Consider the following 16,449-nt stretch of genomic DNA (forward strand, 5'->3'; position numbering starts at 1 on the left):
TTACTTTTCATCCATGCAGGTATAGAAGACTTCTAAAAAGAAAAGTGGAACAGTTTACATAGTCACAGCTCTTCGAGATCTGCCTCTTCAGGAACTTCAAATATCAAGATATGTGAAAGGGCTGAGAGCAATAAGTTGCGTTATTCTTTTGTTCTTTAAAGATCTTGGTGAAATCATTAAGTGGTAGTTAGATGAACCAGTCTGATGTCTTCATGCTTTTACACATGGAACATAGTCATTGTGGTGCTTTATTTTATACAGTTTAAAGCACTTGATCAGCTACAGACCTGGATGTGTTTGTTACCAGGCAAGTTCCTGACTGCATCTGTGCTTAAACCCAGGGAAACCTCTATAGTGTTTTGAATCTGATTGATGATCTTCCATGCAAATTATATATTTTGAATAATGCTCTCCTATGTGTTTTGGAAAAGATTGAGTTCAACTGGAACCACTTGTACAATACTTGCTTGTAAATTCATCACATTTGTCTTTTATTATGCAATTACATTCTTAAAACATTTACCATTTACATAATAAGAATTGGGAAGGATTTGGCCATGTGCTGCTGAGAAAAGTTGGAAAATAAACCTCAGGTCTAAAAATCTGCATATTTGGGGAAGTATATCGATATCATCTTAGTTACTCAATATATAAATCAGTGTTTGTTTCAAACCTTGTTGAGAATGCAAAAGGTAATGGTAGGTACAAACCACTCAAATGTCTACTGGTCCTTGTGAAGGAAGAGGTGAAAGAACTAGATGGTTCTAGCAAGTGCATCAGCTTTAAGAAAGCAGGGAAGGTATATCATGAGAACACTGCCATGGTATTATCATGAAGGAGAAAAACTAAAATTTCTTACAGTTTTTCCTAATGAAGATTTGCTGACTAGACACTGTAGCAGACTGCATAAGTATAAAGATGAATTTCTCTCATGTTATTTGGGAGGTTTCCCAGAGGTAAGTTGAATTGATACTTTTGGCTGAAGCCACTCTGGAGGATCAAGTTACACCGAAAGCATTTGGAGTTAATTGAACATATTGCACATAATTCAGCTTGTTGTTTCTGACTCATTTAAAAATTGTTTTTCCATTCAGCCATCAGTAGTTCTTTGCCATCTTTCTTTCTGTACTTAGACAGTTTACCTCCAGTTTTTGTTGCCTTACCAAAAAACAGTCACTTAAGTTAATTCTTGGTGTCCATAGTAGAATCACCCTTTCCCCTCATCTCAGGAGTTTTATCATATTTGCTTGAATAATCATTGCAGATTGTTTATTTTTAAGGAAGTCATGTGCCATGTGTATGCTGTCTACATTATTGACATTTAATGGAAAACTGTCATTATTAGCTCTTGGTCAGTGAGTGTTCAGCCACTTGGATCTTCCTCCATTACAGCTTGGGAGAGAAACTTTGGCTGACTTGTGGTTCAGGTTTTCTTAATCAGAATGGATGAGTAAACCCAGAAAAAAAAATCCAGTTGTAGCACATAGTGAATTCTATGTATGTTAAACAAGTTTTTATAACAAAACTATGTCCACTTTTCTTTTCCTGGGGCAGAGAGAGAGGAGCCCTGAGCAATATGTTAAATCTCATTTCCATGGTGCTTTACTGCTTGAAGGAATCAGAAACTGAAGGTCAGGGGAAAGAATCTTGACTAACACATTCTGCAAAACCTTAAATAAAAGATCTTAAAGCTTTTCTGTAGGCATTAAGCATTGTTATTTATATGCTGGCATGTAGGCAGCAGGGGTTTCTTTATGTGTTAGGATATACTAGTACTCCACCAAAGATTATGGCCATAGGCTGTCACAGCAATTTTGTTACAGACTGCTTAGAAATTTTTGTGCAGGGGAAGTTTTATACCTGGTTGTTTACTTTGTTTTCATTAGTGTTGATTTTTGAGGCTTCTGAACTGATTTTGTCTCGTTGCATCCTGTATTTTTTTGATGTGTGCTTAATATGCCCCAATAAAAAAAAATTGGTAAGTATGTTTTATGATTACTTTGAATGATTTTTGCTTTTAATAGAACAGTTTTTAATAGCTCCAGTTTTAATGTAGTTTACAAGGACAGTTCATAGTTCTTTGGTGAATCCCAGCATGTTGTCTCCTTTGAACATTACATTTTTATGCATAAGTTTGACTCTAATTTTAATTCAGTGCTGAAAGGGAAAGTATGTTGACTGGTATTTGATATTAGTTTACAGAGACTGTGCAAAAGTTGTTTGCTGTGTTCCTTTGAGTTTTGGATCACTGTTCTAGCTCTAAGACAACTAATTAAAATTTTGTGTTCAGTCATTTCATTGACCCAAATTAACTTTGTGAAGTTGATGTTTCCTTTTTGCACCTGAGCTTGAAAAAAAAAAAAGTGGAAAATGTTTAGCTGTGAAACACTTAATTTGAGGGGGATGAATGTATTTGTTGTGCCTGCAAGGTGCTATAAAGCTGATGTGTTTATTGATGTAAAAATGTGCTGGGTTTGTTGAGGTTTTCTTTACTGTTCAAACAATTATATCAGAGTGGCTGAGGTTCTTCTGACAACCACAAGGATAACTGTGATTTTATGTGCATATCTACATTTAAGTTTGGGTGAATTTATCTTCATATTAAGAAAATTAAATGCTTAAATTACATGTGTGGGCTGTAATCAGACAAGGCCAAATAAGATGAAGTCCATTTTCAGCAATGGTAACTTGTCAGCAACCAATTCTCCATTTTTAAGCAATTTTTAAGCAACATTTTTAAATTGCTTATGAATCTAATGTAAATAAACTGCATTTCATATTTTGGTTCACTAAATTCTCAGTGTTAGGCATTTAATTCCAAAGAGCTGTTTTCTCCAAAAGTCTTGGTGTATGGGGTAGCATATAGTTGTTTCTTTATGAAGAAAGTTGTCTCATACGGACCATGTGGTAGCCTCAGAAATGTAACTTTCATGTGTTTTGCTCATAAATAGTGTAATTAATAATTAATCCTTTTGACTAAAGGAAAGTCACCTGTGGGTTTGTCCCTTACAGCCTCTTGTGACTGTTTCATTCTGATCCTGTCGTGATATTGTAGCAACAAATCAAAATCCTTTTTTATTTCTCTTTTAATGCTGTAGAAGTGGAACCTGAATACTTAATAGTTTTTAAATTGTGTATATTTGAATAACCTGGGTGTTTGCTGCCTGAAATGAGGATTGAATTTTATGTACTGGTCTCTCAGGTTTTCAGATGAGATTTGTAACCTTCCACTTAATCTTGGTAAGACATCACCACTTCTTTCAGCAAGCTGATGGCACATGGTACCATTTCCCAGCGTATTTAGTGAAATCCAGTGTATTTGTTAGATATCATTTAAGTGGCTTCTTTGCCCTGTCACAATCTGTTGTATCTTGGAATATCTCTGACTCTTGATGGCTGGTGTATAATCAGCTTTTAAGCTGTTGGCTAATGAAGAAAAACCAAAAGACACTTCTATAGAGGGGAAGCAAAAGTAATTCCAAATTTTAATCATGAATAGTAATGTGCAGCATTCCGGGCGGGTCGGTAATCCTGCTCCATCTGATACAGTGAGGCTTTTTGACTGATTCCTAAAATTGCAACTTTAGGAACCAAAACAGTTAGGCACAACTTTAATGAAAGTTAGCCAAGAGCTTTAGATATCCATATAGCTCAGAATTCCCAAAAGGAGCCCAAGGCAGCATGTTTATGCTAGGGAAGCATTTTTTCTATCTGTGTGACTTTCCACTCTGTTTTCTTTCCCAGATAACAGATACTGGATGCCCTCCTGAGACCATAGAAAGGCCACTTATCATAGAGGAGACAGGAGTGCTTGTGATCTTTCTTGATGGAACCAAAAAGAATCTCTTAACACATGGCATGTAAGTTGGCTTTATGTTAGGATAGTAAGATGTGCCTTAGTGTTGAGTACTGGCATTTTATTAATCTTTGCTAAACAGTGAAGTTTTCAGTTCTTCTGAAGGGTCCCTTAGCAATACAGTTCCAAATAAACATCCTTTAAACTGTAGCTTGTCACTTCAGTGACCTCTCTCTGAGATCACAGGCCAGTAAGTACCACAGCAGGACATCAAAGCAGGCTGTGTCACCTTCTGCATTAAGGCTGGTAATGACTTGGCCTTTCTTGAGGATAAACTGTGAAGTTGCTTCAAATTAGTTATAAAAGAAACTTGAATGCACACGACTTCTATTGTTTATAGACCTGCTTGTTACTTAATATGGATTTGATTTAAGCTCCTAAGGCAAACTTCTTAAAGTAGAACATAATTTTTAATATCATAAAATTTATTTTTATTAGATAAAAGAAATCTGTTGTCTTCTGGGTTCCTTGGAAGGCAGTGTTGATGGGAAAGAAAATGAAAGCACAAGCTGTCTTTAAAATACAGTAAACATACTGAAGTTTTCCTAGCAAAAGTAGTGGAAGTTACTTGTGGGTGGGAATGTATAATATCTGCTCTGTCCAGAACTCTTCTCAGTTTTATTCAGTGGAGTGAAAGATAAGTGCAAAGGGAAGGGAGGAAGCTTTGTTTCCCTTAGCATATTGAAAATACTAGCAAGGATGTAGTGACAGTATCGAGGTTTTAACCAGAAGATAAAAGATGCTTGAAAGGTGAGTCTGGAAGCTAAATTTGAAACCTTTAATGGATATTAAAAATAATATCAGAAATAATGACCTGAAAAAAAATACAGTATAAAATTAAAACATACTGAAGTTAGAATCTTGGAATCATTCTTCAAGTTCATCCTTGACTTTTCATTGTGATTTCTTTTCCTGTCCTGCAGGGTTTTAAAACTCTCCTAGTCTCTTCACTAGATAGTCTTGTGCTCTTCACTTATTTAATTTGCCTTTTCTCTCAAATTGGGGAATTAATGGAACACAACAGAGCTCAAAGTAATTTTTGCAGATACATGCTGAGCTAAATCCCGGCGCTCTCAGGCTGAAAAAACCCCAGTGGCAGCAGCAGAGAACAGCATGGCCGGTTCAGGCCGTTCAGTCGCTGCTGCATGGGAAACCACAGCCTCAGAAATACAACTTTCAGAATAGTCTATAGGGAATTGTAAACAAATTCCTACTTTGCCGGGGGTGGAAAACATTTCCATAAGAGGAGTAAACACAGTGAGCTTTCTGTGTACCAAACAGCTGCAAGTAATGTAACGATTGGATCAGTTCCTCTGGAAACTCTGCTTACTATGGCTGGATCTCCAGAGATCTTCCTGGTTGTATATATTTCAATTAACTCCTGCCACTGAAGGGAAAAGCCTTTTTTTTTTAGTGTGACCTGTACATCCTGCAGTGTAAAGGCTTAAACGTTAAAATACAACTTTTATAAATCACATGCATGTGATGTATATTTTTAGATCTGTGCAAATTGAATGTATTTGGTTCATCCAAGCAGGCACATCACAACAGGGGCACCCCATTGCAATTACAGAAGACTAATTTTTAGTGTAAATTCTAAAAATTCAAATGTTATTGTGTAGGATTTTAGAAAGTAGAAAACTAGTCTGCTACCCAGGAAGATGGTCACTGCTCACTTTAATTTTTAATTATTTATATATGAACCCTTATTACTCAGTAAACCTGGGAAGGAATGGAGGGAATAATATGAATCCCAGTACTTTGAGTAATTAGGAAGAATTCAACCTGAAAAGAAAACTCTAAAAATACTGAACTTTAGAGGTAAGTGGTGACAGTGTAGGAAGTCAGGTAAAGCCTTAACTACACTGGACTGTTCCTGCATTCCCGTTACTTTTCCTTGTACCCACACACAGAGTTGTTTGTGCAACTACAACGAAAACATAACTTGGTTCTGTTTTCCCTGATGTGCATGAACAGAGGAAAAGAACAAAGGGGCTTGGGTTTATCATGTTAAAAATGGGTAGAGTTCAGTAACAATCCTAAAGCTATTTTGAGCATAAAGTTGTCTAAGCAGATTGTTCTAAAATTGCCATTACAGTTGAATTAGAGTATCTTGCTAATCCAAGCACGCTTCTGACTAGGTGAGCTACTCAGTGGAGGGAAATGGGATTTCATCTCCATCCTCCATAAAAGCAGGTGAGATGTGCACTAAGGAAGTAGGGCTCCCTGAGGGTTCTGGGAAGCACTTTCCTGTCCAGGACAGCTGTGCCTCTCAAAACTGTTGCTACACTTGTGCACTTCCACCAGGATAAAGCTGGCCCTTCTAGCACAGTTGATTCATAGACACCATTATATATAGGAAAGTTTATTCATTGCTGAAATTAAATTAAAAATAAAAAAGAACTCTGTGTGAAACTGGACCTCTCTTCCTTACTCTAGACTAGCACAGAGTGATTTAACTACACTAGGAAACTGCTGTTCAGCAGTGGTATCTTGGAAGCTTTTAACATATTATTGCCTCTTAATTGCCATGTGTATTTTGGCAATAATAAAAATATATCTGTTGTCTTCTCACATAGTTTGTGGATTATATTAACGTATTCTTTATTTAATGTGCTTACAGAGTCCTTACAAATATGTTGGTTCTTTCCATCAAGATAAAATGTATTGTTTGATAGAGCTTATAATCCACTTGCACTTTTATGAGAATTTCTTGGTCACATATCTTTTATGCAGAGTAACATAAATATAACATACAGGGAGAGGAAACCAGGAAAAAATGTTTTAAAGGTCAATCTCTTGCTTATCCTTAATTAGAGTGGGTGAAATATATCCACCCTGAACTGATTCCCTGCAATAACAGGAAGAAAAACTCTTCCTTATAGGTGATGCTAAAGCTGTTAGGAATTCTGAACAGACTCTCCAGAGAAAATACAAAGCAGCAAACAAAGTGTGTCGTTGGATTGTCAAGATGCCTCATTGCAATAAAAGATCAATAAGAAGCAGCAGCAAATGGGAACTTAGCTGTGAGTGGAATATAGAACAAGTACAGGCAAAATGCTTCTACTTTTAGCCCTTTAGTTAATGAGAGTTTGGTTAATGAGAGCAGACATCTCTATCAAGGAACATGAGATTCTGTGCAGCATCTGACCACACTGTTATCAGTCACTTCACAGCACAAAGATTTGACCTGAGTGTAAGCTGATATTCTTGAGTACAGTCTACACCAATTAGTCAAAGATTGAATGAGGTTCACTTGGTCTGAACTCGAGCAATAGTTCCTGTCCCTCAAGAAAAATGTGTATCATGCATATCATTGTCATATCTGGCTTGGGGGAGGTGAAAAGCACCTGTATTATCCATTTGGGTCTCTTGTCTTTCATATCTCTGCTGGAAAGAACATGCAGAGAGCAGGAAACCTTTATGCTTGCTGCAAGTCGAGGGAAAACCAACAAATATGTGGGTATAAAAATTTAAAAATTGTCTTCTCGGCAGCGGCAGAACACTGTGATTGTAGAGGTCATGTCAGAGAGCCATTGATCAGGCTCCTCCACACAGTGCCCAGTGGAAGCTCTAGAGGAAGTTATTGAAGCTGAAAACAGCTAAAAAAAAAGCAGATTCATCTGTTTAGGTTTCACAGGAGTGTCCTTTAAAATTCCAGTGGGTTCTGCATCAGATGCTTGTATTTTCGTTATTCCCATCATCAGCAAGTTTTGTGTTGCAAATTGTGCATGACTAGAGAAGTTAAAAGGTAAAGGTTGATCAAAGGAAGTTCACAGAAGAATCCTTTTGTTCCACACAGCAGTTGTGTGAATAAACTGAGTTGACCAGGAACATACACATATCTAAGGAAAGGTACTCCATGCACGTGCTGAGCTGGAACAAAGACTTTAAAAGCCCTTCTAGTGATGGGGAAGGGCTCTGCCTGCACCTGCTGTTCAGGTGAAGCACACAAGCCATTGCTCTGTGTGTAGAGGGATGGCTGCAGTAGTTGCCGATGAAACCAGAGCTCGTTAGTATTTTCAACCCTTTTATGGACTGTTCCAGTGTGTGCTGGGGTAAATGAATTGCAGGGTTAACCAGCTACAGTTATGAAATGGAGACAGACTTAACTAGATGTGATATGAGAGATTAGAACTGGAATAGGGATTCCAGCCCTACAGGCAATCCTGACAATGATTCCTCCTATTACTGCAGAAGTTGTCTGAGTTGTTCAGGGCTTTTTTAACAATACAGTATAATTTTCAAATTATGGGTGAAAATCTGGATAAAACTCTCTGAGTTTCAACTACCTCAGTAATGAGCTAAAACAGCTTGGTATGCAGTAGCTGTATTGGTGATTGAGTCTGTAACCACTACGAGGAGATATTACCAAAACTGAAAATATGAGTAATTTGACCACCTTCAGACTTTAAAAAGCTCTTTGCCAAGGGGCAGAGACAACAACTTGTAAAATATTCTGGTCTTCCTAAAACTGATTTCAAGGATCTTCTTGTCAATGGAACGTGATAGGTTTATTAAATATGCTATAGAATGTTGCATGAGGAAGTTGGTTTTATGTCCTACAGTTTTTCTCCCTAATTTCAGCTGTATGTATGCAACTGCAGCTTCAAAACATCTGGGTACAGCGATTTTTTTTTTTTCTTTTCTGCACCTGCAAGTGTAAGTACACACATAAACAAAAAAGAAATTAAATCTTTCACAAAGCCAAAGAGAAAGAAAAAACCCAACCAGCCATGAAGCTCAGGGGAGCAGTATGACAAGTGCTGAGCTGTAAACAAGCTTGAGAGGGATTTAATTCTTATGACAAGCGCCAGTGGTAGCATCTCACATGGACTCAGCATATGCACACATTTCAGAAGAGGAATCACAGAGGACTTAATGCAAATATAAAAAAGCACAATGCACATCAGCCTATACTGTTCCAAAAATAGCCTCAAAAATCAGGATGAGCTAGGGTTGTAATTATCTTGATTTTTTGGATTTCTGCCTCTTGTAGGAGGGCTTCTGTTTTATGCTCACACTATAATTAGACTTTATGACATAGAAACTGCAAACTCTTTAGGGTAGGGATTGTGTCATAAATTTGCAGGACAAGTACAAGACCTCATTGGGTGATGTTTTCAGGGTGATAGTACAATATAGCTGCTGAGTAATAGCTGCTGTACTAAGTTTTAAAGAAGCTTATTTTAGGTCATAAGCTTTTTGTTGTTGTTTGTTAAGGAAAGAGAAATAAGATGTAATTTGGTATCCAAATCAAATTTTAAAAGCCTCTGATGGGCACTTATTCCCTAATTACAGCCAGGTCCTTTCTCTTTCAGATATGCTTGTAACTGCCTCCTTTCTGCAGCAGAAGTACTCACTGCAACCCATCCCCTGCAGGCTGTGCTTATGGAGATTTCCCCGTGGCAGTTGATGAGTTAGTGCTGCAAGATGCAGCTTTTACCTCCCCTTCAGACAGCTTTGGGATGAGTAGCATGTGCTCCATGTGGCTCCAGCCACTGTATAGGCTTGACTCATTTAAGAAATCAGGGTAGTGCTCTATTCACTTTAGATTTTCAACCCAGTGCTTTCTTTTCTGCTTTCCTTGGTCTGCAGTAAATGAATTTAAAGCTTAAATTTACTAGCAAAAGGTTAATAATCCCTGGAGGTCTGCAGGCTTAGCCAAATACTATTGTGTTGCATTGTAGATAGCTAAAAAACTGCTTTTAACCATAGTTTAGATTTCATTGCAAAAGCTGGCAGTCTCTACGAAAAGAACCTCTCTTGGACCCAGTCTCTCTTGCTCACTAGATGGTTGACAGTTGGAAGGACATGTTATTTCACAAAAGTTCTATGATATTTTAAAAATGCTGACTTTTAAATACCAGTTTACAACACTAATATTTCTGGATTCGAATATGGGAGGGGTTTTGTGTCTGTGTTCAAATTACCTTTCATTTTTATGATGTAAATACTCAGTTTCTTAACCTTGTTCTGAATGTGTGTTTTGGACATTCCCTGTATTGCCTTGCTTTTGCAATTGTTGTGAATAACCTTTGAAATAACAATTAACAGGCTTGACTCTACCAGTGGAGCAGTTTATACCTTTGGCACAGAAAACTGAAGCTGCTCCTTCCTTCTCTTACAAACGCAGTGACATCTTCTGTTTTAAAATACTCTTTAAATTATTTTAATTTCTATAATTTTTCTTTTAAGGACAAGTGAGCATAAGAGGCAGTCATTTTGTTCTGAAGTGAGTATTCTAATGATTTGCAGAACCTGTAATTGTTTACTGATCTAAAATTACCTGGATGCATCAATGTATGGAAGAACAGAATATCAGAATCCTTTTTACCAGATGACTAGAAAGAAAATTCTTTGTTGCCAGAGCAGATGGAAACTCCCAATCTGAACTGTCCATTATTTTCAGAAGTTTTGAGAATCTCATCTAGAGTTTCAAATGCTGAAGTAAGATAACCAAGCATTAAAATCCAAGCATCTCTGAACCTTGAAAGCCAAATCCTAATGTAGTTTGGATCCTGTAACGTTTATTTTCTGTTTGAATGTTGCAGAAAGCCACATAGTTCTTTGCCCAAAATTCTGGAACTTTGGAGAGCTCTTGTGTGAAGGTAAGACAACGTGTTTCATAGCAGTGGGGAGAATTTCTATAAACAAGGCAAATATCTCTTTCTTAAGGAGGGTCTCGGGGTTTTTTTGTAATTAACAGAAATTAAGTTCGCAGAACACTATTGTTTGCCCTATTATTGAACCCAACTCACCTTTCTAGTGCTGTAACTGAAGCAAATGAACACCAAGCTGCCAGTAGCTGACAATTTAAACTTTGCTTGTGCTGAGTTTAAGAGCGAGACAATACTTTTAGTCCTCCAGTTGTATTTATTGGTCTGAACACTCTGAATGTTAAAAATGCTACATTTACAGGATTTCTCTTAGTAGAAGACAGGCATTCATTTTGGATGATGAAGACAAGTTTTTCCAGAACACAAAATTATCCTAAACCACTGACTGAGTTTAAATCTTGCTCCATTAATTTCAACCCTCTGTGGATGCACAGGCCAAACATCAGTAACCTGCAAGAATTGTTAAAGGCTTCACTCTTCTAATTCCCACTGGGGTATTTTAATGTTGACAGCTGTTAAAATTCTCAGACTGGAGCTTCACATCAGTATTCTCTTCCTCACAGACACCTGTAATGGGATTCATCTGTTTTCTTTGTTATTCCCTTTGCTCATTTAAATGTAATGTGTATTTCTCATCACACCACTGGATTAGTTCTATATAAATTACTAAAATACACAAATACATGAACACACATACATTTGTCCCAGAAGAACAGAGCTTGGTATTTTGGTTTTGAACAAAAAGATGCCCAAAGATAAATACATCACTATAATCCTCATGCCTTTCTTTCAAACAGAAGACATTTTTTATTATGTTGCCAGTAAGGTGTGGCCTCTTGAAACTCCTGGGATTTTTAACTTCCCTATCCCCTCATCGAGTGATGTTTTAGGATTGGAGAAACTCATTTCATTTATACTTCTGGTGCTTTAATACCGGTCGCAGGCCCCTCCCCTGCCCCTCCCGTCCCTCTCTTCTGATTTTTATGAGCTGGAATCATGGCTTTGCTGAGTTGTTTTCCTGGAAGGGTTAGCCATTCCTTATTGGGTGGGTGTTGCATTGCTTCAGGGATGACTAATTTCCACGGCCTTTGTTCTGCAAATTATGTGTAAATGGGATGTGTTAATGGGTGTTTTAACCTGATATCTGAGGTGCCCATTGAACCAGTCTTATCTGCCTTGGTTCATCCAGGGATGGCAGCCTTGTGTTTGCACATGAGTCAGCTCAGAAGAGCTCGGGTACAGCGAGCACCCACTCAGGGAGGGTGGCTGAACAGTCCAGGCCATGCAAAGCTTTCTACTGCCCCAGGCCGGGTTGGATGGAGCTTTGAGCAACCTGGTCTGATGGAAGGTGTCCCTGCCCATGGCAGGAGCTTGGAGGTAGATGATCTATAAGGTCCCTTCCGACCCAAACCATTCTATGATTCGATGATAATATTTGCTTTTACAGCCTGTATGTGAGGCTGGCAGGCTGATTTCTCATCAGGCAAGTCTGGCTTTTTGCAATAAAGTGATATTTCATCACTCAGATGTTGACAAGGATGGGGGTAGACTTTGGTAATTTAGTAGCTGATCTGATAGTCTTGTGAGAAAAAACAGTAATGCGAAGAAAAGATGTAAAATATTCATCTGAACCAAACCCCTTCTAGTCTGCCCTGACTTTTTATTTTAGTTACTTAGGGAACTAGGAATTACATGCTGTTATGTTAACTGTGCAACTTTGGCCTTTTAATTCCAACCCTTATTGTCGTTTGTCACTTCTCCTACAGCTGCATGCAGAAATACAACCCAGTATACGTGGTATAAATATGGTATACTTTTTTCTTACCTAGTTATCAAAAAGTCCTGTAAGAAATTGGCAGTGAAAGGTTGGAGAAGGGAAGGATTTTATTGGATCAAAGTCTGAAATATGGAGAATAAACAACTTGCTAAAATTAACCCCATGTTTTCATTTACAAGGCCTTTCCTGAGCAAGTGACCAAGTTGTAATACTCAAAATACAGGGAGAATCAGTCAGATAGAGCAGAAGATTTACTTTGGAGCAGTACAGATAACTTCAGTTACCAAAAAAAATCCCTACAACATACTTTGCATGAAGAATGAAGGTAGGTTTTGAATCTCATTATTATTTTTGATGGGGTAAAACTCAATCATTTTTGCATATTTGAATAGGAAGATTCTGATGTCTCATCTAAAGCCTTTTCCTGACATACCTTAAAAGCAGAGAGTAAACAGTTTCTAATAATGAAAATGTTTGCTCTTTTTTAGCAGGCACATACTAGTATAAAGATGCTACCTGTGCATCAACCAGAAAGAATAATGTTGTCTTGTTATAATGTGTCAAAATATTCTTTAATGAGGAAAGGTATATCAAATGTACAAAGCAGGATAAACCAGCTATTAATACCTTCATTACTGTCTGTCAAAAAATGACAGTCCTATCAGTAAATGAATGAGCTTGAAGGAATAAATGGACAGGTTATAGAAATTGCTTTCACGGTGATCTGTGAACACAGAAGATGCAGTTTTAAGCTTTCAAATTTCAGTGCAGTCATTTTGGCAACAGGAACATATGAATGTGTTAGGTGTCAAAAAAGGTTTACTCTTTATATTCCATAATTAAACTTTGTAGTATTTTTTAGGTTTAAATACCAGTTGTGAAATACCAGCGAGTTCTACCCTCTAAAATTGTTTAGCCACTGGCATTATTCTGGACTGTAGAATTCAACCTACTAATTATACTTCTAACAAGTGTAGCTGTTGGGGTTTGGGCCTTTCAGAATTAATGGACCTCTTTGTCTTGCTTGAGGCATGTCAGAGCTTAATACATGAACAAAATGCTGACCTGACCATTGGTTTCAGGACAGGATGCTGGGATGCAATATTTTTGAGGCTCATTCCCATAATAAATTACAGTTTTAATGATGGCTCTGTAACATATGGCAAGCAGAAAACACTTTTCATAGATTAAACAACGTAGCTTCCATTAAACCTCTGCAACAACTAAACCCAGTAAATTGTTAACCACCTAAGTGTTTGTTGTACTTTGTTTTAATTATTTAACACTTTCCTCCTTCCTGCTCGAAGGTATAATAAGCATTAGAAATACTATTACTAATCAGGTTATCAAATCTTGAATCATATATACAGCTCCTGCTACTTTAAAACTGTACTGCTCCTGCTCCTTTAAAACTGCACGTGATGTTTACCTGAGGAGCAGTGAAAGGAGACTATATTTCTCATAAATTAATTTATGAATATTTATATACCAGATGGTTTTTCAAGTGCTAGCCAAAACTGATGGTGTTTAAACCAGAGCAATTGAGAAAGATTGAAGGAACTCATGGAGATATCGGTGATGGGGCAGTACATTTGTGGCTTCCAACAGCCAAATTATTCATGCATTTGGAAGTACATTCTTGAGCTTCACGTTCTTGATTGTGCACCTGATCCTGTATTTAGCCTGGGCTTTTAAGAGTGTGCTTACTGCTGGATATAGCACGAGATTAGCAAAGGCTGAGAGTAGGAGGGCTGCAGTAACATGAATATCTGTCCACAGGATCTCTCAGAAGGCAAATTCTGACCGTGCTCACTTCAAAAGGCAAAACCTTTGTTGTGATGTGGGGGAAGAGGGAGCAGGAGAAAGGTGATGGTTAATTGTAAAAGGTGAATTCTAGCCTCTGCTTAGTTATATCTCTTTTATACAGGTTAAATGAGCTGAATTTCAGTACATTGTTTGATTTATTTGTCCAAGCCCTCTGTCAGTTACCGAGCAGCGTTTGTGTACAGACTGAATTTTGGTGCCATCATCTGTTGGCCATGTACAATTGCAGCACGGGCAGGTTGGGATCCTGGAACATCCAACCTTATAACACTTCTTGTATTGCTTGTTTCACATCCAGCTGCATTTCTTGTGCTGGCAGAAGTGTGTGGTGCTTTAAAGAAAACAAACACACACAGAAGTCTGTCCAGTGGAGCAGCCATTGGCTGTTGGGTTGGATGTCATGTGAATGCTGAGGCAGAAAACCCAGGATTTTTACAGGGAAATAAACTGGACAGTGTGAGCTCCAGAACTGCATCTGTAAAGCTGATTTTACTTAACCACTTTATGTCAAAAACTACAGGTGCTCCTGAGATTTGGCAGCAAGAGTGTATATTCTTCTGTCTGGAAACCTCTGCTCTTTGTTTTGGTCCTTTGTCTGACCAGCATGAGCAACATTATTTGAAAGTAGTTAATACTGACTTAATTCTGCTCTAGAAACTAGAGCTAAAACTCCAATTCACTTTTTTTGGAGTATAATATCTTGTCAGTATTCTTTGTTCTCTTCAGCACTAGATTCTGCAGAAAGAATGATTGGTTTCTTTGCTTTACCAAAGTGGTGTCTTTACATTCAGCAGATCATCCAGGGGAAGAAGATTTAACATGAGTCTTACTTGCTGCTAATAGATGTAATCAGGCTTTTCTAGCTGTGAGGTGTTGCAAGGATCCTTTCCACATTTAAGGCTCATTATCACTGGGTGAAAAACTTCTCTCCATTCATAGCCTCAGCCTCCATCGATGAATTTCTATTTGAGTCCAGATAGAAAGAAATGAGTGTGAAGATGGAGAGATGTCTGGAGCAGGAGTTGCACCAGTCACAATGAAGAATGAGCCTTGGCTGTACCTCAGGGCTACATGTTTGTGGCTGAAAGTCATTGTCCAAAGATGTCTGTGTCTGAGCTGATCTTTTTCCATTAGCAGCCAGGCAGAGAGCTGCTGACAAGATCTCACCCTGAGGTGGATGTTTCTGACTGGCAGCCACCCCTGCCTTCTGTCCATTGGCAGTAACGGGACTTTGGGAGATGCTGCAGTCTGAACTTTGCTGAGATGGATCCCATATAATGTAACCACACTGTCACTATATTTCTGTTGCAGAGAAAGAAGAAACTCTGTGATGAATATCTACAAAAGGTTGTCAACTGAAAATTAATTACTTGGAAAGGCCCTGAGCAACATGCTGGAAACTGGCCCAGCTCTGAGCAGGGAGTCAGACCAGACAACCACCAGAGTCCAGCCCACCCTCTACTTGTGTTTCTGGGTTTAAAGCAGGTACCCTCTCTCAAGGGTGAGAATCAAGGGGAAAGCTTTCTCTTGTAATGTGTGCAGGATTTGTGTGCTATAGTTGATCCTTAGCAACCGGATATATAACATTTATAACTCAATGACAGATCCGTGCTGCACAGTAAGCTGCCCAGGTGGACTCAAAACTTGTCACTGATTTTTGCACTCTCTTAATCTTCCTGTTTATTCTGTGCTTCATTAAAGTCAATCTCTGCTGGACAGATTGTCACTCAGGCTAGGCCAGTCCTGCTGTCTGCACTCTCTGGGGATCACCCTTCATCCTGATAAATGGTCTATTAGGAAAGCACGTGTCAGAGAGAAACCCTCCGTGAAGCTAAATAGATTAGAGGCTCTTCCCTGTGAACAGTCTCAGTGGAATGGGGTAGGCGTGATCGTTAAAGAGGATTTAGAATGAGAAGACACTATTCCTCAGGACAGGAAATTACTCTGAGTTTAGAAAGGTACAGATTAATTCTAGTAAACATATAGAGTGAATGCTCTCAGCATTGGCTCTCACCACCCGAATGGATGCAGTGTGATGGTCTGGAAGCTGCTGAACTTCCTCATGGTGCCCCCTTGGGAATGGAGGATCCAGCCTTTCTCTGGGGTTTTGTAATATTCTGTAGCTACTGCAATTGCCAGCATGGAACACCAGTACTAAAAAGACATTTAATATTCTTGCAGTGCACTTTAGCATTAGTGGGACCAGTATAATGACCAGCAAACCTCCAGCAAAGGGAAGGGATTGCTGGTCCTTACAGATACTTCATCCCCCAGCTTTGGCATTCTGAGTCATTGCTTCTCTGTCCTTGAACCTCTGAACACATCACAGTAACAAGGCCAAAAAATTCCTTACAAAAGAAAAACCTGCCTTT

This window comes from Pseudopipra pipra, chromosome 12 (genome assembly GCF_036250125.1).
Source record: "Pseudopipra pipra isolate bDixPip1 chromosome 12, bDixPip1.hap1, whole genome shotgun sequence".
In the NCBI taxonomy this organism is placed as follows: Eukaryota; Metazoa; Chordata; class Aves; order Passeriformes; family Pipridae; genus Pseudopipra; species Pseudopipra pipra.